The 22,561-nt window shown below is 41.7% G+C and overlaps 1 protein-coding gene across 3 annotated transcripts in view; it reads right to left on the bottom strand.

The window, feature by feature from the left end:
- The window catches only part of SEC24D (SEC24 homolog D, COPII component), a 106,554-nt gene that overhangs the window by 47,923 nt on the left and 36,070 nt on the right, over positions 1 to 22,561 (bottom strand). The gene's annotated exons all lie outside the window — the stretch shown is intronic.

Below are 22,561 nucleotides of genomic sequence, written 5' to 3'. Positions count from 1 at the left end.
GAAGTACATAGAACAGGGTACAATGCTGCAAGCTAGCAGGCCTCAAGTTGTTTTTGGAGGGCAAAGGGGCAGGGTTAACCAGACTTTATCTGCATGGATTATATATCATTGCTAGAGTACTGTGCTCAGTTCTGTAAACCATATCTCAGGATGGACATAAAGAGAGGCTACCAAAGTGGTGCAAAATGTATTGTGCCCCCCTGCCGGCTCTCCTCTCCTGCTCGTGCCCCCTTACCTGGCCTGAAGCGTCAAATGACGCCGCGTCGCCAAAGCCAACTGAATCTCGGTAAGTGAAGTTGCAGAGGCCTCATGTGATCCCCCGACATTTAAATTAAATGCCTTGGGGAAGAGAGCGGGGCCTCTGAACCGCCGCGCCACCCCCCCTCCAAAAAAAAAAACAGTTTGAGTCCCCCAAATTCAGCATAAGTCTTACCAGGAAAGATTATAATAATAACAACAATACTTTCTCTTGTATAGTGCTGACAGTGTATACCACACTGCACATAGAATTTTTGCAGGCACAGGTCCCTGCCCTGTAGAGCTTACAATCTATGTTTTTGATGCCTGGGGCACAGGGGTATAAAGTGACTCGCCCAAGGTTACAATAGGAGCCGACACTTGGATTTGAACCAGGCTTCAAATTCAGTGATCTTGTTTTCAGTCAGTGCCTTTACTCACTGAGCCACTCCTTCAGCCTCTAATATGTACAGCTTAGTGGATAGAAAGGAAAGATAAAATATGATTACAACTTTTAATACATAAAGGGTTTCAACAAAGTGCAGGAGGTAAGTATTGCACCATTGCAGAGAAAGGTGGTGTGCTAGAACGGGAGGTATCAACATACAATGGTTGTGAATGTGTGATCTCGCAATTCAGCATTAGGCTGAGTCCATGGTGACTTCAGCCGTGCGGAGGTGCGCTGAGGCTGAGGGAAAGCGCGTGCTTTCCCTGGCCTTAGTTCGTGCGCCATCCGGGGGCGGGCCAGTGACGTCACTGGGCGAACCGCTCACGTGACCGGCCCTGTGCTCCCGTGAGCGCCGAAAGGAGAATTTTTTTTTTAAGAGCTACGCCTCCGCAAGCGTTCGCGAGCCCCTGCTAAAGCCGCTCTCATTGTGGCTGCAGGGGCTCACTGACAAGCGTCAGCACGGGTCAGCAGATAAGCGCTGACCATGGACTCAGCCTTAGGTAGTAAAGCATTGGGGTATCCTTGGTTAAATGTGCAGTTCTCCCCAAAACATGACCTATTTTAAAAGTGAGATCAATATGATACTCTTTGAAACAGATTGTCATTTGTTTCTTTGGAGATTTATCCAAGAACTAGTGTTACTGATACATTCCGTCATATGGGGTAGGTTTTGGCTCACCTGGTTTCTGTTTTACTAAGCCGTTCCCTGGAGGTGTATTACTCCTCCCTTTAGGATAGAGCTCCTACCAATTCTCCAATTAGCATAAAGGTATAATACACCTCATTGTCAGTCTACACATCACCCTCCACTGAAGAACAGGTGAGTGTCTATGGCTGACAGAAAGAAGAGATATGAATAAGTATTAATATTTCACACTAGGGTATTTGTACACCAACAGTTTACTTTTATAATAAGGGAACTCTGATACTGGCTTTGGTCAGCTTTTAATTACACTAAATCACAAATAAGCATATGCTTTATTTATTTAACCCCTTCAGGGCACGTTCACAAAGTTTAATCCATAGGGCAGGGGTCTGCAACCTTTCAAGGAAGAAGAGACATTTTATAAAAAAAAACAAAATATTTGTCCAAAATATTCAGAGAGCCGCAACACATGCATGAATATTACACCCCCACAAACACACACATATACTGAACACACACTAATAGGTATATACTGTATGCGCATTAACATACAACAAACTTATTTTTTCCTTGCCCTGCTGACCCCTGCCATAGGGCAATAATAAATTACATATTTTCAGTGTAGGTACCTGCTAAACGGTGTCTAAAATGACAAGGTTGGCAGGTTTGAATCATGTTTTGATTAAAGATGCAACCAAATGACTCCTTTGTTACACAGACTTTGGTTCTAAATGTAAACATGTCACTAGTATATTTTAGCCCAACTGGTAGGAGCGCAGGAATTGTTCATTGTTATCCAAGAACCGGTCTTATCACGAGGCTCTCATATAAGGATCTATGCAGTACAGTGAGTGCAAAGTGGTAGGAGCCCAGACGTCAAACTTCAGTTTTTGGACTAATTTTTCCAGAATAAAACATTTTCTAAATATCAGGAAGCAGAGAACTAAAATAGAGGGGTAAAACTAAAGGACATGGGTGTGGTGAGAAGATAAAATATCAACATATGACATATTTAAAGCAGCTGGTCGCCATTTTTGTTTGCACTCTATTTTATTTTTTCTGTGGAGTGCCACTAACATTTCCTCTGTAATTAGTGAAAGGGAGTAGTCTCTATTTTCTGTGCAGTCACCTTTGAATCTGCAAGATATTAGTTAGTTACTACTTAGACCAAGTGATTTATATGTCGGGAGCTGCGATGATGAAAATGACTAAAAAGAAAGATGATTCAGTGCTTTCTTTAAAGGAGCAATCCAAGCAATATTCTACATGTGTTTTTTTCTCATGTTAATATCATGAGATATTACAGCTTTTAATCAATCTGATGCTTCAGGGGTTAATGTAGCTGCAAATTTTATTTTAAAAATACAAATTATATGGTTTCTAACAGGTCAAGACTTTTCCTGCGTCTGTGCTGGTCTTCAAAGAGGACTTAATTGAGGGGCCTAACTCGGATGGCCCACTAGAAGTGACGTGTCGTTTAGAAGGCAAGAAACGATAACAAGAGTTCTCTGTCTGCCTGAAAGAAAACAAAATGTTCGTGAATGATTATAGGTGCATCCCAGAGAGAGGTGACCCACAGGCCGTGACTTAGTTGGGGACTTTATGAAAAATGAGAATATCATGTGATGTCATCAACTGTACATAGTAAGAGTTACATGTCTGTAATCATGGCAAAGAGTTGCAATGAGACCACACACGACATGAGTAAGAGATTCGAAGGACAGATATACATTTGTCACTGAAATTTAGGAGCAATATGGACGTGTGTCTAAGTGTTAGAGCAGGGAATTTATGATTGCGTTTATATATTGAGGCAAAACCTTAAACATCATTTGTTAGGGTTTTTTTTTTTTAACTTTGTCGGAAAACTATCAAAGTAGCAGCTGATTTACGACATGGGTGGGCTTATATTGTTTTAATGGGGAAAACATAGTACATAAGACTTGGCAAGGGATTATGAAAATCCAATTTCAACAGAGGTGTGTTTTGGACCAAACATGTGAAGTCTCATGTTTCTACACCAGTGACCTCTGGAGAAAAGTCTGAAATATATGGCAACGTCATGTATAGGCATTTGTTTTTTTTTATTTTTTAATCTTTCTATAATCTGAAGATACACACACACTACACACACACACTTTAATAAATTATGTGTTGGAGCTCTGAATGAACTGCTGCACGCTCTGCAGAGAGTATTTACATATTCTGACACATTTTGCTACAACAGATTTTTGTACGTTGTGCATAGTTTTTTTTCTATTTAATCAGGGACCCGAGACCCTGGCAGATATATTAATTTCCATATTTTTGCATAATTATTGGGTGGTGGAAGCATACAGAGTGATTCCAATTGAGTAAGGGGTTAATATTAACTAATTTAAAGTCCCTTGTGGAGGAGAAAGGGGAGTTGGCTATAGTAGCCGTGTGTATTAACCCTGGTTTCATTTCTAAGTCACGTGCTCACTTGTGTGCTGTTCGTGACAGATGGTATATAGGGACGGATTGAGGGGGATATTGTTCATTTAAGGGAACTTTGAGATGGCGAAAAGTGGGCCAGGTTGCAAGCTGTGTATTACTCTTTGTCCTGTACGCGGTCACGTGCTCACAGGTGTCTCGTACGTGACACTTATTTTAATAAATCAGTTCTGTAGTATTAGATAATACTTACTGCATTTTTAAAATTATTATTCAACTTTTAATGCCATTTTTAATGAGTTTTAATATACTGAACATCCTTTGATTTCTATAGCAGGTTTAGCCCACCTCCCCAGCAGTGCAAGATTTTTGTAACACTTTCTTGTTTTGTGATAAGTTGTTGCAAATGTTCCCAGCAGTAAGTTGTTGCAAATGTTCCCAGCAGTATGAGCGGGAAACTGTAACAATAGATAATGTTACCTTAGTAATATAAGAATATATTTTAGCTGCTGAGTTACACGGATTGATTGAAACTGAAAGGTGGCCATTAAGTGAATCCTAAGAAGCAAGATCTTTGGTGATCGATCATGGGAGAAAGAATTGATCGACAGCTTAGGTCATTCGTTTTCAATAAAGGTAATCAAAGGCTGCATATATGAAAACAAAAAAGGGATTCTTTTTTTTTGTTGGTAAGTGCCGCTTGGACTGCCTTGGCTTGCTTTTAAAGATTGTAATTGAACAGATTATATGGATATGCGCTAGTTTTTCTACTGCAGCCAACTCCCAAAAGTAATAGTCATATGAACGTTGTACTTATGTTGTCCTGGCAGTATACCTCTCTACACAAAAACCAAGCTGCACAACTATTTCAGCAATAATTCACCTCCACATCATATTTGTTTTGTTTTTTTAATAGGGGTTTGAACGTTTTCAAGTTACAGCATTATTTAAATATACAGTTCTCTAAGCTCAGCTACTAAATAATTCCCATAGACAACAAATTTGAAGCATGTAAATGTAATGTGCCCATGGCACAGAATCGATTTAATTCCCGACCTTGATTCTGCGCTCGACTATTTCCAATCCGAGTTCTTAAAACTCTGCGATACCCATGCTCCACTACGCAAAATAAGGGTACGGGGGGGGCCACCTTCCATGGGTTACACCTGACCTTACAGCACTCTACCAGTTCAGGGATGCCTTGTGGAAAAGCTGCAAAGTAACTAGCACTACCAAGGATCTCAATCACTACAGATGCCTGCGGAACATGTGCACAAGGCAAACAAGGCATGCAAAAGCACAATATTACTCTGACAATCTCCACCAGAATACATCAAACCCAGCTAACTTCTGGAAGGTTATCAACCATATATTCCAGCCTCCTAACCATCAACAACCAAGTAATATCACTAAGGGGGATATTACTCTGACAAACCCCACTGACATCGCAAATGCATTCAATGATTACTTTGTGGGGTGTGCCACTAACTTATTAGCGAAACGCAGCACAAACCCCAAACATGAATCTCATCCTGGGAGTATCCCTACAGTCCCACCCCCTCTCAACACTGCCCACAATTTTCAATTTGGCCCAGTATCTGAAGAGGAGATTATACAAGCGCTCCTCAAACTAAAACTAAGCAGCCAATGTGGACCCGACTTACTACAATCTAGGTTCCTATGACTTGGTGCCCCAGCCATTGCCAAACCAATTGCGTCCATAGTCAACTCTATCCTGTCTGCAGGCCATATCCCTAAGACCTGGAAAACTGCCAGAGTTGTCCCAATCTTCAAAAGTGGGGACAAAACCACTGTCTCAAACTACAGGCCAATCTCACTTCTCCCAATTCTATCCAAAGTCATGGAAAAATGTGTCCACTCCCAATTAAGCGATTTCTACACGAAGACAAATTTCCCTAGCCAATTCCAATCTGGATTTCGCCCCAAACACTCCACCGTAACTACCCTGCTAAAAGTTTGCAATGAAATCCAGTGTGGAATGGAACGGGGACAACTCACTGGTGCAATATTCCTAGATTTTGCAAAGGCTTTTGAGACAGTCGATCATGCTATCCTGCTTAACAAACTCCAGAGCTCTGGAATAGGGAAACATGCTTTAAACTGGTTTCAGTCCTACCCATCAGGAAGATCCAAACATGTGTCCATCTCAGGCTCTAACTCCAACCCCCTGGATATCACCTGTGGTGTCCCGCAAGGCTCTGTTCTGGGGCCCCTACTCTTCTCAGTGTTCATTAATGATCTTCCCACAGCTTGTAAGGAAGCCTCAATACACATGTATGCAGATGACACAATCCTATATGCACACAGTCATAGCCTCTCTGACCTTCAACACATACTTCAGTCTGACTTTTTGAGACTCGAAAACTGGATTTCCCAAAACAAACTGTTTTTAAACACTGACAAGACTGTAACAATGGTATTTGGGACCAAGACTAAATTTGTAAAGCTTCCAGTGACTGAGCTCCTGATTAGAACCAACGCTAACACCACCCTAACCCCTGTCACTAGTTTTAAATACCTGGGCTTATGGTTTGACTCCCACTTAACATTCGGAATGCACATTGATACCCTGACAACCAAGACCTATGCCAAACTAGGGGTACTTTACAGGAATAAATCCTCTCTAAGTCTCCTGGTCAGAAAGCGTATCGCACAGCAGATGCTAATGCCAATTATTGACTATGGAGACATAGTATATGGCTCGGCTCCTCAAACCCACCTTAGCAAACTTGACACCCTCTACAATTCAATTTGTCGTTTTGTTCTCCAATGCAACTACAACACACATCACTGCGAAATGCTCAAAGAACTAGATTGGTCAACACTAGAGTCTAGGCGCAAAGTTCACCTTTCCTGTCTTGCCTTTAAATTCTTCATGGGCAAGCTACCCAGCTACCTGAACAAGCTCCTCACCCCTACCACCTGCAGCACTTATCACCTGAGATCAGACTCCAAAAGACTATTCATGGTCCCAAGGCTCAACAAAGTATCCGGACGTTCCTCCTTCTCCTTCCGTGCACCCCAAAACTGGAACAACCTACCAGAGACTCTCACATCCACCACCAGTTTAAGTTCTTTCAAATCTAAGGATGTCTCACATTTTAACCTGGTCTGTAACTGTTTCATACGCTCATAATATATATTTTCTTTAACTGTGCACGCAATGTCTTGTATATAATGTATACCCTGTTCATTTATGTAACTGTACTTGTAACCATGTACTATTTGTTTTACTCTGTGCCCAGGACATACTTGAAAACGAGAGGTAACTCTCAATGTATTACTTCCTGGTAAAATATTTTATAAATAAATAAATAATGCATGCTTGTTTGAGCTCATGTTACACGTCTGTAACTGGAATTCTTGATCAATTACCTGGAATCTCTCTCGTTTTATTTTTTTGTTACATGTAATCATTCTAAAGCCTAGACATACTTGAGAGTAAAATACGCAAATCAATATTTATTACTAATAGAACAAAGACACCATCCTGAAAGAAAAATAAATAGTACACAGATAAAAAATATCAAATGTATATTTCTTTGATGAAAACCTGTACTACATGTCCATTTTGGGACATATTTCAAAACTGTTGCACTATTGCAACCAAAGCTGCTCCAAGATGCATAATCACAGACAGTGGAGTATATAGAGCAACAGCGTCTCGGTTGGACACAGGTCTCCCGCCACCGTAGCCACGTAACATTGTGTCTTCCCAATCACCCGATCAGAGGAATGAGCACCAGCAGACCTAGTCTCTCCCGCGCAGTGTCCTTTACATTTCTTGCTCTTTACTGTATCTCTTCCGTTGCTAAAGTACTATTGTTGTTTGTAGGAAATTCATGGTGACAGAACCTCTGATTAAATACGAGCCTAGAGTAGTTGTCTTATGGCATAACACTATCTAGTACAGTAAACATAGCTATAAAGTGGGGTTAAAGTGTACAAATTATTAAAATGCTCAGATTAGATTTTTCAACAAGTTCAAGGGCTTTGGGAATTTTTACTTTCTGGGTGAATTCTGATCACCCTGAGCATCAAAGACAAGGTAATGCACTAATCCAATATGCAACAAGCTCTAAAAAATAACACTGTTCCCGGTTTTCTGTCGATAGGAAAACACCCACCTGGCTTTGTGTCCAACATATTATGAAAAGAACAAATCACCTTGAAGTTCCCCCTAATGATATCAGTATTTACCTTTATAGTTCCCTTATGATGTGCCAGGGCTGCCAGAAGCCCTCTTTACATAGCAGGAATGTCATGGCAAAGATGTTCAGGTTGCATGATCAAAACAGACGTGGATCCCCTTCTGCTTCCGCTTACATCAGCTGCTGGAGTGATCACATGATAACAAATGCTGGCGGGCTGGTGGCATGTTGCTGCCGCCGGCGGACATGAGGCACCATAGAGGTGAATAGAGGTTGTGACGAATATGGGTCCAGGGGTAAAACTAAGGTTAAACCCGGTACCTGGCCATCCTTCCCTGGGGCTCATCTAGCCACCAGACCCTAGTCTAAATGTACTGTGTAGCCCCTTGCTTACCCTGTACTGTGATTCTTTTATTCTCGTTGTGCTATTTTAATAAAGCATAACAATGTGTTTGGTGTGACTATAAAGCAGAGCCAGAGTCACTGGACATGCAGGGCTGAGAAACCACCTGTGTAGCCCGCATGTCCAGAGAAAATGGCTGCTGCTGGGACTAGAGGGGAAGGAGAGGTGCAGAAGACAAAGAATAAAGTGACAATCGGTCCGGGGGCCATTCTACCAAAAAGCAGAGCAGGCGGTTACCTCACCAGCCCAGCGGGAGATATCCTGTCAGCTGGGGGAAGCCGTTGCCGATTCCCTCTGGTAGCCGCTCCTCCCAGTGGCCAGTTTGTATTTTCCTCCACTGCCCTTTAGCCTCTCAGCCCCGCCCAAGCACTGATTGGCCAATGCAGGCGAGCCTTTGTCTCCTGATTGGTCCGTGAGCAGCATGATTTCCTATGGTAGCGATGAAGATAGAGAAGGGGAACTCAACCATCCACAGGTCATTTGAATCCTGACATGGAGGTGAACTAAGTGGTGTGTTCAAAAGCCGTGTCAGACACCTGAAATGAATCTGGAAGCCTATCTTTGCGGGATATTTGAAAGTGCTTTTGCGCTACAGGACTGTATGTTGCCATAGGAGCAGAGAGCAGCACTTTTAAGCGGCAGATTTGAAAGTGCTCTGCTGCAAATTGCAGCAGAGGTTCAGAAGGTCCCTAACCCTAAAGTGTGGAAGGAAGCCCTGGCTAAGCCTTCAATGTGGCACTCGGCACCAATCAAGCTATGATTCCTCCCGTATGCCCTGTTTTAGAGAGTATAGCTCTCTGGTTTGTGTCGTGCTTGCTGGCTCCGGCTGGAATGAAAATACTTTATTGAACTGTTCTGTCCTGGCTGGTGCCTTGATGCCTGGGTTAAGTTCTAGTCTTCCATGACAGAGGTGATGGTTGGAAGGAAAAATAAATACACACACAATCTTTGGAGCCACAGATTTTTGCTTTTTCAGCAATGGCTCTGGAGTGGGTGTATTATAGAAAATGAATTTATTTTTACATATATGTAACACTAAAATCATACATCTAATATTACCTAATAGATTATCAAAACACCAAACTGAACAGACAATACTCACTATACTTAAGTGGGTTCTTGTAATAATGGTTCGTAACGACTATACAATATACTTAACAATAATATTATCTTCTCTATTTTTGTGCAGTATGGATATAATGGCGGGCCTATTTGGCTTGTGGCGTTTGCTGCCCTAACATATTATGCTCTGTGCTATTGCCCGTATGAAACACAGGATTACTGGTGAGATCACCAGTTACACTAATTAGGCCACCTCCAGTTTCTAAGTCGCATTATAAAATACAGAGTGAATTCAACCCCCGCTAATGCAAACAAGATGTAATATACTTATTATGCATGGTGGGAACCAGATATGATTCAATCATGTCAAAAGAATTAAAAGACAGCAAAAATCGAAGATATGATTTTGATAAATTGCAATCTTTGTGTCTGTGAATAACAACAATATAACAATGTTTTGTCAGATATTGGACACACCCCAAAACAGCAATACAGATGAAGTGATGTTTTGTGTATGCATTTGTAACGCGTCTCTTCACAATATTGCCCCTCTAACCTCCTCTGTGACTCAGTGGGGGCAAGGGAGGGAACTCAGAGTAAAAAAAGAAGTTAGGGATAAACTTCAATGTTTATACTATAATGGGTCAATATTTACTAAGCAGTGCTAAGTTTTAAGACTTCTTACAGCACCGTAAGATACGTTAAAGCCCATGTCATGATGCCACAAGGTTTTTATGATTTGGCACCACTTATTAAATATGGCTAAAGATAATACAACAACTTGTGTATAGGAAATTTTTGTCCCATTTGCCCGAATCAAAAATCCCATGCAAACGCTGAAGGAGAAGGAAATCTATGTCAAATGTAAGACACTGGATTAGGTTTCTGATGCAGTCGCAGGACAAAAACCAATGAATATGCACCACACTATTTCCCTGGAGCTTGATGATTAATGGCACTTAGAATTATAACTTGCAAAATGCTTCTGCGGTCTGAAGCATGGTGTTGTACATACAGTATAGCTTTCTGTAGGTGTCACTGTAGAGCCAAGTATGCTACCACAAAACCTGCTTTAGAGAGGGGAAATCATTACTAACCAGTTGAACCAAACTTCTGTGCCCGCTTCACACAGAATTAAATTAGTAATGAAGACCAAATAAGATGAAAAGAACACTCCAACTGTCATAGAAGGAACGTAAATAAACCACATGGTTATGATATTCAGTCCTTTAATGTGCCACATTAAAATACACAACAAAATAGCAGAATATTAGAAGGATATAGAATTTAACTATGAAGGCATAGATTGACTAAGCTCCATTAAATCAGGGCTAATAAGGTTTGTTATATAGTGTGTGCGGCCGTGCGCGCGTGCCAGTGCCGCATGTTTTGTGTGTATGCTGTGAAGGTAGTGTGTGTATGTGTAATTTATTATTTATTTAAAAAAAACAAAAACAACACATTGGTAAAAATAAAATATTTATTAACGCGCGCGCGCGCACACACGCAAAATCATTCTATTCTCCGTCTTCCCCGCTGTCAGCCTGATGCACGCTCACTGCCTTGTGCGCACGGCCCTTGTATAGAAGGGCTGACTAACCTCAGCCAATTATAAGTGCCGCGCGCGCACGGCATAGCACACGCGCCCACTATATACTATAACAGCCCTAATGTGACCCAAAACAGACATTTTCTCTGCCCTCAGAGTTTATGCAGTATTCACGAACAAGTTAATTATACCGGTATGCAAAAACAACGTCCGTGATTGTGCATAAAGTAAACGTCACGTTGTTTTCTGATCACGCAGGATTATCTTCAAATAATGTGCCATTACTCCCATCCAAACATTGAAAAAGGCTTTTGCACGACAGGAGGAGAAAGAAAGATCATTTTGATAGAGGCGCCCACAGTCTTTCCTCTCCAGCAAAAGTCCTATTTCAGTGTCTGCATGGGAATAATGCCAGTTACGTATCACCTAAATCCGAGGTGGGCAATCCTATCGCCATTCGCCACTTGTGGCGAATTGGCAGGCTAAGTGTGGCGAATTTAATATTGATCTAGTCTAGCACTACCTTCCCCCTCCAAGAACTCCGTTCTGTGTCCTGCACAGCCTAGCTGTGCAGACCCCATGCGGAGAAGCACTCCGCCGTCAATCTGCCTCTCTCACCTTCACGGCGCCGCATCGGGGGGGGGGGGGGTGAGTTATGGCAGCCGATTTGATCAGTTGCGCAAGCGCTGTGGAGGGGAACCCAGGTATTCCATTTAAAAAACTTGCCCTGTGCTGCTCCGTTCCCCCAACTGACTGACTGGTTCCCTCTGTCCTGTCTCCCCTCCTTGCTCGCTCTGCTAAACTGCCCCCCCCCTCCTCCTCTCCTCCACTCCGCTAATTTTGGTAGCGCTGGTTCCCTCTGTCCTGTCTCCCCTCCTGGCTTGTGTGTGTGTGTACTGTGTTTCAAATTTTTGCATGCACAACAAAATACCTCAATTTTTGCATGGTGTGGCTATTTTCACATCTAATTCACCACACCTGTGGCTATCTTGAAAAATAGGTTGCCCACCCCTGACCTAAATAATGCAAACTCCAAGGAAGCGTAGTGAATGTGATAAATATATTTTAGGATATAATGTGCTCATTTGCACATAATTTACAACATCCGTTATCCATAACACCATGCTTTTAACGGGAGTAAATCCTGGTTAATGGCACGTTTTTTGCTTTAGTGAATACCGTTTATTATTAACAGAGGTTAAATTCACATTAAATAGGCTAACATAGCTTAGTGAATCTGGGCCTTAGAGAAAAACTGAACCGCCTACAGGATGGCATTACAAAGTCTAATGGAAAACGTTTTCTTGTGTTTTTATCAAAATTGATAACATGCCAATGAAAGAAAATTACCTGCACCCCCGGGTTTAAGCATAAGTTAATTTCCTTTGCTTAATTAAGACAATGTTGTAGGTCTTTATAATGACTGCTTTACTTTGTGATCAGAATCATATTAAAAAAAACAATAGAGCTTAACTGAATTGCACAGTGTACATTTCCAAGAACATCTTGAGCCAAATTATATGACTCAAAGAGGAGTACATACAGTACTTTAAGATTAAAAGAATCAACGCAAATGCTCAGTCCATTAAAAAGAAACATTTCTTCCGGACAAAAATATCCATAATATAAAAAATAAATAAAAGGATTTAGTGTTTTTTTTCCCCAGCTGTTGGAAGAGTAAAACATCCTGACAGGAAGTAAATGTTGAAATGCCATCATGACAATCTGCCTATTTGTTCTATACAGATGTGCCAAGACTTACTGTTCTCGGTGCCGCGATCGCTGGACCACACTGAAACCGCGTGTGATCTTGGCCCCGAAAACAGCAAGTGGCCTGGGAGGGAAAGCTCTGCCTTGGTCCAAGTGTTAATCCTCCCAGATCATTAGCCGGCAGGGGGACAGTGTGGAAGAGCTGCGCAGAGAAGCAGTCTCTCGGTCTCCCCGAGCAGCTTCCCGAGACAGTCAATCCGATCTGTCCAGCCCCCTTGATGACATAGATGTCCAAATATCGCTAATAGTATTCCCCCTCTTGTCGTAGAAATCCATATTCAGACATCTACATCATCAAGGGGCAGGACTGTCTGGCCCGGGAGGAATAACACTGCGACGGTCCCGCTTTAATCCTCCTGGGATGCATAATTTACGGTAGTCGGAGCCGCAAATTTAAGCATCTTCGTCTTTGGGACTGTGAACAGTCTTTTGGAGTCAGATCTCAGGTGATATGTGCGGTGTGGTAGGGGAGTGTATGAAATCTTACATTTATTTACACATTCGGGTTCTTTCGTGATATTTTTCATCCAACTACAGTACTTGGATTTCATAAATGTTCTTCTGCAGATGTGACCTCAAGAACTGTACACAATACAGTAGATCAGGTCCAATAACTAAAGTAGCATTACTAGCTAATTTTTCCATCTGGTTATGTCTCCATACACAATCAAACTGCTGACTTTAGCCTTGTTACATTATTGGCTACTTTAAAGGTCATCAGATATGGTAATTGAGAGATTGTTACATATACAGTATTGTTACCAATTCACTTACAGTAGTTATGATAATGTCATGAAGTAATCGATATTTAAGACCCTCTGGTGCTTGAGGGGTTAATGACACCTTTTTTTTTTTTTAAACAAAAGATAAAAATGCGGGATTTGAAACCGGCCAGGATGTTTCTTTGGTCTGCTCTGAATCCTGGATGGCCCACTCAAGGTGTTAACTGTTTTAACCAAGGCCTACAGACCTGGTCGGGGGAGGGTAGCTTCAAAGTATTCTGTAGAAGGGGTGGGCTCCTGCCGGTGCCTTGAGAAAGGTAGTTGGCTACAGGATTTTGAAAGGCAGTTAGCTTCAGAGTTTTATGGAGACCAGACTGAGGATATGGCATTGCCTCTTATCAATGACCTCTTTGGGAAGAACCTATGTCCTTTGGTAATGTACTGTATAGGATTTTCTGTTTTATTCCTTTTATTTTAAGAAACTGTTCTGCCTTATATTGCAACTATGTTTATTTTGTATCTCCTTTCTGTAATCTAAGCACTGTATTTATATATAAAACATTTAATAAGTAATGCTTTGGGCTCTGATTGAACTGGTGCACACTGGAGAGAATAATTTACTAAGCTCGGGCACACGTTACTACAGTTGATGTTATGTTAAAGTGGATGCTTATGACCTGCAATTGAGTAGGGATTAATACTAACTCGCTGGTTCCTTGCTGAGGAGAAAGGGGGGTTGCTAGAGTAGATATGCAACCAGGGTTAATACACAAGGCTAAAGTCACGTGCTCACTTGTGTGCAATCCTAGGCGGTGGTATATTGGGACGGTTTGAGAGGGGATACTGTCCATTTGATGGACCTTTGCGGAAGTGAAGAGTGGTTGCGCTTGTGAGCGTCGGTATTAACCCTTGTCGCGTGCTAGCAGGGCGTCGTACGTGACAGTAGTATCGAACTGTTGTTGCTGCACTACTAACCAACCCCTTTGGTTTAAATCCATCAAAGCAATAGTATTAATAAAGACATAATAATTCAAATACTTTGATTTCGGACCCACCTCCATTATTCTATAACTTTACTTGCCAGTTTTTTGTTAACTCTAGATCATTTTCCTTATTGGAATATTTAGCAAAATAAAAATGGAGGTGTCTGTCACAGGAGACCAAGACTTATGCACAAATTAATACCGGGATTCTGCCTGAGCACAAAAGTTGGGTAAAATAAATTGTAATTTATTTCTTTTCAGACAGACACACATCTTAACAATATACACTCAATAAAACACTTACTGGGATGGGGAAACAAAATCAATTGTCCTTGGATTGAAACAAAGTCTCTGGGCACCCCTGCAAGTGGGTGCGTACAATGATCCGTGTAGCAGTTCCTGGCTAGGGGCACAACTTGCCAGCCCTCTTTTTCCACCAATAGGTAAAAGTTTGTTCAGGAACCCTTAGCTCTAGCGAATTCTAGAAGAGGGGGATGATCCTTGATTACAATATTATTAACCCCTCACACTCCGGAACCATAGACGCTGGAACTTGGTTACAATCAGGTGAATCTGACTGGGACTGGGCTGCAGGCATTTTTATAGGGTTCAGGGTCCTATACTTAACATATGCACCCAATCCCTCCCGTGGGAATATTTTCCCCACCTATCCCCAACTTGCCAGTACTTCGCAGAAAGGGCAGGAGCTGCCTCCTGGTTTGCACGGAGCATGTGTCAACTTCACACCTCAGCTCCTTAGCATACCAGTGTCAGCCCCTTACCTGGTGACACCGAGTCTGGGGTTTGACCACCAAGTGTGAAGTACGCATACTTTACCTTTATCTGGCACTCACAATATCCCGGCCATCCTAACACCTAGAATTGCTGAGGCTTTTCAACTCCGACTTCTCAGACACTGAGGCACCCTCTCTGCGGGGCCCTTTGAAGTACGGAATTGAAAGAGCCTCCAGTTCATTCACCCTTAGCATATTTGCATGCCAAAGGATTTTTCCCGGGCTTGCAGAAAAAAGTTTTCCTGCCTTCACATTTAAAACCAACCGTATAACACAGTTTATTAAAACAATATGTTCTGCTTGTGCCACTACTATAAATGTTGTGTGTGTGTGGTTTCTTTATTCCTTACTGCACTCCAAAAATTAGAGTGCTAGCTTATGCCATTCGCGAGTTAGCTTATTTAATTGAACAAGCTATGATGTGGTTTTGCGGTTTAACCCGACTCTCACGTCAATTGACTTTCCCTCTTTCAAGTTATGACGCTAACAAGGTAGCGGATACATTGACAGAAACCACTTCAGCTAGACCGCAAACCACTTACTCAATTAACCTTGCGGTTGCGAGGTCGAAAGCTTAGAAAGTGATCCCTATACTTTCAAATGCGGCCACCCTTACATAGCCACGCGTCTTCAATCTGCGCTTGGTTTAACGCTCACAGCTCCCTCTTGTGTCTCAAAACCAATTGGAACAGTTTGTATACATTCCTATTACTGCAGCTAGGGAATGGACTGCAAAATGGGGACAAGAAAGATGGTGTAGGGGAAACAGCAGTGTGGTGCACATACAGTTAACCCCTTCAGTCCCAATGCAATTTAGGGTTAATCAGCCGGGTATAATGCCTTTATTAATGGCCTGATTAACCCCATCATCACCACAGTGTCAACTTAAAGTGTGAATACAAGTTTGTGTTGGCACATTGCTCCATTTTCTGTTAGGCATAAATATAAGAAAGTTTTACATTCAGCGCAAAACCTGTTTAACGAGAGGGGGGAGAGGAGCTTCACTGATCAATTTTTTCTCACTGAAAAACAACTATGTAATTCAGATGTGTACACAAGAAAACAATTTTTGTTAAACTAGTTTGTTTTTTTGGAACATAAATAGTGATTCGATAAATGGAGCAAGTTATTTTAATTTGTCGTATAGGCTATTTTGAAGCTTGAATACAAACAAGGCCTGAGAGCCAGCATCCCATTAAATACAGTAATTCATTTAGCATTAGAATTTGTGTGTTCCAAAATGTGTCCATTACCATGGATCAGATGTGTATAATATAGTTAAATACAATAACTATGCTTTTAGTAACAGAAACCCCCGCGCTAATAGAAGTGACGCAAACGTTACTGCATTTTGAAACACTTTGGAAGCTTATCTTGTTTCAATGTGAGAATAACCTCAAGGTACTCACAGTGACATGCATAATAACCTGTCACTAGTCTGCATCTTTGTTCTACATAACAAGGCTCTTGTCATCATCCATAGCTCAAGTTGTGGCTGCAGGAAGATAACACTTATAAATGTACTCTTTGTGGAGACTACATCCCAAGTCACTGGGACCGATCAAATGCAGCATTACATTTCTTTCTGGAGCGGCTGGTGCAGATAGTTGCCAAGCCAATGAATTATTTATTTGTTCAGTTATCTGCTTTTGCTCAATCAGGCCCGATGGCCTAACTACCTGCATGGCATTTTGGAGGTATATTTAGAGTTGTCGTCAGTTTAAAATATTTAGCGATAAACAACTGAAACCTCCTTTATAGCCAAACTGCAGCTTACTACTAATCTCTTTGGCAATAAAATGATTACCAACACTGATCTCAAAACAAGACCTCCAATCTATAATGGCACATACTATTATGCATGGAAACATTGAGATATTTTAATTTCCTCTTTGACAAACATTCATTAACGCTCATCATACTTTGTCAGTAATGATGGGAACGGTTGCATACTGACATATACAGAATGCTACAGGCATGTACTGTATTACGGTTTTGACACTGAAAATGATATCTAAAGCAATGCTTGAAAACCTGAATTATAAATCCCTCCTGTAAATCCCTCCTGTAATTTTCAAAGACAAAGAAGGAAACTTTCTACATGCAATGAAAGACATGGGAAGCACACTTTCGTGACTCTACACCAGGGGTGGCCAACTCCAGTCCTCAAGTCCCACCAACAGGTCAGGTTTTCAGGATATCCCTGCTTAGTCTTTTACGGAGTCACCTGCGCTGAAGCAGGGATATCCTGAAAACCTGACCTGTTGGTGGGACTTGAGGACTGGAATTGGCCGGGCCTGCCCTATACAGTATAAATTACCATCAAACAAAGACAAGAAAACCTCTGTACACTGCCTAGAACAAACGATTGGCCTTTATTGCACCAAATAGTTTAGTCACACAATACTTTGTGTATTAAGTGAACATGAAATGGGGAAACATATCAGTAACAGTCTTGATTTTCTTGTAGCCAAAAGAAGTAATCTGCTTTGTGGACTAATGGTAGTTAATATCAGGTAGGACCGTCCGAGGAATGTTTTGGATTGCAATAAAAGAGAACTTTATGAACAAAGCCAAGTCAGGCAAAGTAAAACCGGTGGCACTGTGTTTGCATGAATGCGATCTCTTACTGCTATATTAAGAACCAGGACATCATATTCACAAAGCAGAAGTATATCTTTGAGGACAATACTAGAAAATTGGAAGTCGGATGAAATGGACATGCTGTCCATGTACTTGCAGGTTGTGTTGTGGCGTCCCAGCCCAACATACGGTAGGTAAATATAATAACCATAGAATACCTCAACCCTAATTAGACAAAAAGATTATGATCCAGATTTCTTCATTACTGAAGGTCTACAGATAATGCTACTGCCAATGACTTACCAGTCATTCTAAGGGTCATTTGTCATTACTTATTCACCTGGACCTCTCTGCTGTTTGACATTGTTGATCATTCTTGTGCCATGTACACTTTTCACTCTATTGGACTCTGACACAGCCTCGTTCCCAACCTACCTATCCTAATCACTTCCTCAGAGTTTCCGTCTTTGGTGTCTCCTCACGCTCACGTATTGTTTGGTTCCCTCAAAGCTGTGTCCTGGATTCTGCAGTTTTCTCACTCTATACCTCCTTTTTTAGCAAACCAATAAACTCACTGTTCTCAGTATCATCCCTATGCTGATGACACCCAAATCTACCTCTCCTCCGATGTTGGAGATGTAGATGAGTAGGTTGGCTCTTTAAAAACTAAAAATACTACTAATTCTCTATAGGAAAAGTAAGAGATAAATCAGCCATAGCTGTGTGGTCTGTTGGTGAAAATATATATATAGATGTGATTGCTCAAAAAGTGTCCGGAATATACGAGTCCTTGACTTTTTATGTAATACAGGTTCTGGAGTAATGCTCTATTGAGGAGTGGGTATGAAGAATAGCAAAATTACCAAACCAGTCAGTTGATAATAAAGTGTCTCCTGAAGTGAACCAACAAGATGAAAAATAAAACCACTTGTAGTTAACTCATTGGAGTCAAACTAAATAAAAACTGGTGTTGCACATGTCAAAGATAAGAAATGAAGTTAATTGCTTACCCACTCCTGAGCCTCAAGAGTCCCTGATGGCGTGTCCAGCCACTGATGAGAAGAACCAATGTAGAGAAAAAGGAGAAACGGCAGTACACTGCCAGGGAGCCAGGTGGTTAAAAACAGAATTTATTAATCAAAATAACACCACCCACAGGGGTAGTACCGCCCTCATATCCAAAGAGTCTTTGATAAAGCGCCCCAGGCGAGAAACACGTTAGAGGTTTCTTTTTAATTGTTAGGCTATGCCTCAATAAAGTTTTGTAATTTTTGGTACCACTTGCCTCCAGTTATCTATTGTCGCAGTGCTCCTTTTTTCTTCTCTTTCTATCTGTATTTGAATTTAAGCCCGTCCCATGGGGCGATTGAGAACTTAATAGTTGTGGATTGTCAAATGATTTCTGGTCTATTCCTCTGCAAGAGCCACACAAGTCTCTCCCATCTTACTTTTGGTCATCATCTTGGAATTTTAATATCCCTTGGAATTCAGTCAAGTACAGTATCATCTTTGTCCAACAACAGTCATTACTTTTTGCGATATGTCCGGCCCATTGCCATTTAAATTTCTTCACCCTTATGATGTCAAACGTTAGTTTAGTTTTGAACCTAATCATTATTTTTCCTGTCTTTGGGTAAAACCCAGCATACATCTTTTCCATAATACTTTGTGTTGTCTGAAGCTCCTAAATTATCTTTGCCTTTAGGGTCCAGGTTTCTTCCTCCATACATGAGCACATGCAGAATACACTGGTCAAAAACTTTCCTCTTCAGACAGTGGAAAGTTGCCTTAAAAGATGGTCTCATTTCTTCCACAGGCCCTCCATCCCATTTTCATCAGTGTTCTCATGTAGAAATCCTCAATTTGTATGATACCTTCACAGTATTTTATTGTTGATCCATCGTTTTGTTTGAGTGCAATGATTAGCTTCTTCCCACTCATGAATTTCTGCTTCGTCTTCTTTAAGCTTTTATCTCCGACAGCCTTCACCATATCATAGATACATTTCCTTACATCTTCAGTTATATATTTACGGATCGTCTTTCACAGTTCTGCGTTCTCAATTATTGTTCTCGCATCCTGGGCTTGTGTAACTTCTTGTAATCTCCTCAGTAACTACTTATGGTCTCAGATATTTTATTATCCTTTTTTATTACCCTTTTTTATTTTTTTTATTAGTGAGTCAAGTTTTTTTTAATCCGCTTTCAACTACAATCTTCATAAGTTATTCATAATTGTTAAACGTGTTGCCATGCATTTTGAGCAAGCTGCAGCAATTTTTCAGTACGTTTAAATGCTCGGTTATTCTTGAGGTTATGGATGTTGATCGTTTTGGTCTTTTTATCCAGTTTTGCTCTTTCCAACTTTGCATTCAGGTGTAATTTACAGCGAACCAATGGGTGATCCCTCCTTGTGTCAAAACGGTTAAGTTCTGTGCAGTCTCCAATAACGTGTTTCTTGTTGGTTAGGATATAATCCATTTCAGTCTTGATTCCAGGGCCGCCAACAGAAGGGGGTCTGCAAGGGTTGGTGTCCCGGGCCCGCAGCTTGGGGGGGCCCAGCAGGCGCCGTACATTTCCCCCTGACCTCTGGCCAGGCCCCGCTTACTTCTGGCGCGCGGACGTCAGAGAGCCCCGTCAGTGGAAGCTCGGCGGTGTGGGGTAGAGAAAGGAAGAGGCTTATAGGCAGCTGAGAGTCGGGGCCTGACCCCGACCAGCAGGTCGGGGGAAATGTGCAGCGCCTGGCCTGGCCCAAGGTAAGTCTGTATTGAGAGAGAGAGACACACACACACACACACACACACACACACAAGCTTTCGAGTGTTCTCCGCTCTTCCTCAGATCAGCAATACTGATTTGCAAAGGAATCTATGGCTAAAACAGTGTAAGGGAGAGCAAAAAAAAACACAGAAGAGATGTACTGTAGATAAGGTGTTATCTACAGTACATCTCTGCTGTTTTCTTTGCTCTCCACCAAAGAAGTTCCCAGCAGGACGAAACGCGCGTCGGGTATGACGTCAGTAGCGCGACCGACATGAAGGTGTTTGGTCTATCTTAGCTGAGTACTAGCAAGCTAATAGCTAACTATGATGTGGCCCATACGTGGATCTCACTAGCAAGAGAGGGGATTTTTAGCAGTGTACCTCCAGCTGTAGTGGTTTACAACCTAGCAGACAATCTGTGGGTAATATATCCAGCCTCTCCTCCACCATGGGGCTCACAAGGTAATACACAGCAGCCCTATACACGTTAGTATATAACACTGCAAACAGCAGTATACTCCTCTTTTTGTCACAGAGCTCCATGACAATTAACCCTTCACCATATTATTAGAGCCAAAGTAACAGCCTGACGTGTGTGAATTGCTTTGGTAAATCTATTTCAGCAGACGATTACATGCTGTCTGCATGATATCTGTGGTAATTAACCCTTCATTGGGGTAGCTGACCAAAATGTGTGAATAGTTTTGGTCTATTTATTGCAGCAGGTGACTATACTGTCTGCACAGTTAGAGTTCATTGGTATCTCTAATCGACCTGCTCAGATTATCTGGTAATCAGGTCTACTACATACCTAGGTCGGTCAAATATTACTTAACTGTCCAGTCATTTCTGGGAACTCCGACGTTACCTATTGTCAGTAACTTACTCATAAAACACCCACTTATGGTGTAGTGTAAGAGCAACCTTACCACTTAGTACAATATATGGTATAGGACCATTTAGGAGGTATAACCATGCTACTATCACTTGATCACTGATACTATATCCTTTGGCTGTCAAAGATTAGCGCTACTTTCAAGGTTTTAATCAGTTTATGTTTTCTATCAATAAAATTGTATTATTTTGATTTTCAGCATAAGTGAGTGCATCTAAAGGGATCCTTACACTGTTTCTCTTATCGCCACTATCCATCCCTAATAGCACCACTTGTAGTTTCTATCACTTATGTAAGCAGCCAAGTAGGGCCTTCCCAATCCCTCTCCCCTCACCCTCCCATATCCGTTATAAACGAGACCAAACACAAGGAAAGATACAATACAGGATGGAACGGTACTATATTCATTCAATGCCTGGCAGATTGTGGCTCCAGAGAAAGGGCCTATCGAACTATACATACGCTGCAGACGGTTCCAGAGGGGGAGCAGTGTGGCTAAAAGCTCGGGACCCAAAGGAAGTTAAGGAGTTTCTGGAAACTGTTAGGAGTCCTTCATCTGTAGATTGAAGTGAGCAAATGTGAGTGTGGAGAACTAAAAGCTCTTTCAGACAGCTGGGACCCTGGTCATGCAGTGCTTTGAATGTAGACAAGCAAATTTTGAAATAAATTTGCCATTTCACAGGCAGCCAGGGAAGAGAACGGAGAACAGCTGTCATGTGGCAAGAACAGGACTGGTTAGTTAACAACCTGGCCACAGAATTCTGCACCATCTACAGGCGGCGCAGCTCTTTTTCCGGAAGCTCCAGGTAGAGTGCACTGTGCATAAGGTGCTCCAAGTGCTTAATCCTGGCTATGTTCTTTAGGTGGAAGAATGAAGATTTGATGACAACTGTTAAAGAGTCAAGTCACAGTCAAGGATAACACCAAGATTTCACACATGGACAGAGTTTGGCAGCTGAGAGCCCCCAAGCTTAAGGCCAATTTGATGACCTAGCTGCAGTCTTGTTGTCTTCAGACTGAGCATTAACCACGAGCACAGACATTGACATAATATAAAATATTGTACAGCAACAGGTCAAAGTAACTGGATTGCCTAATAGGTTACCCCTCTTCTATTTTGT

This window comes from Ascaphus truei, chromosome 1 (genome assembly GCF_040206685.1).
Source record: "Ascaphus truei isolate aAscTru1 chromosome 1, aAscTru1.hap1, whole genome shotgun sequence".
Lineage (NCBI taxonomy): Eukaryota > Metazoa > Chordata > Amphibia > Anura > Ascaphidae > Ascaphus > Ascaphus truei.
This window is presented reverse-complemented; position numbering and strand designations above follow the sequence as displayed.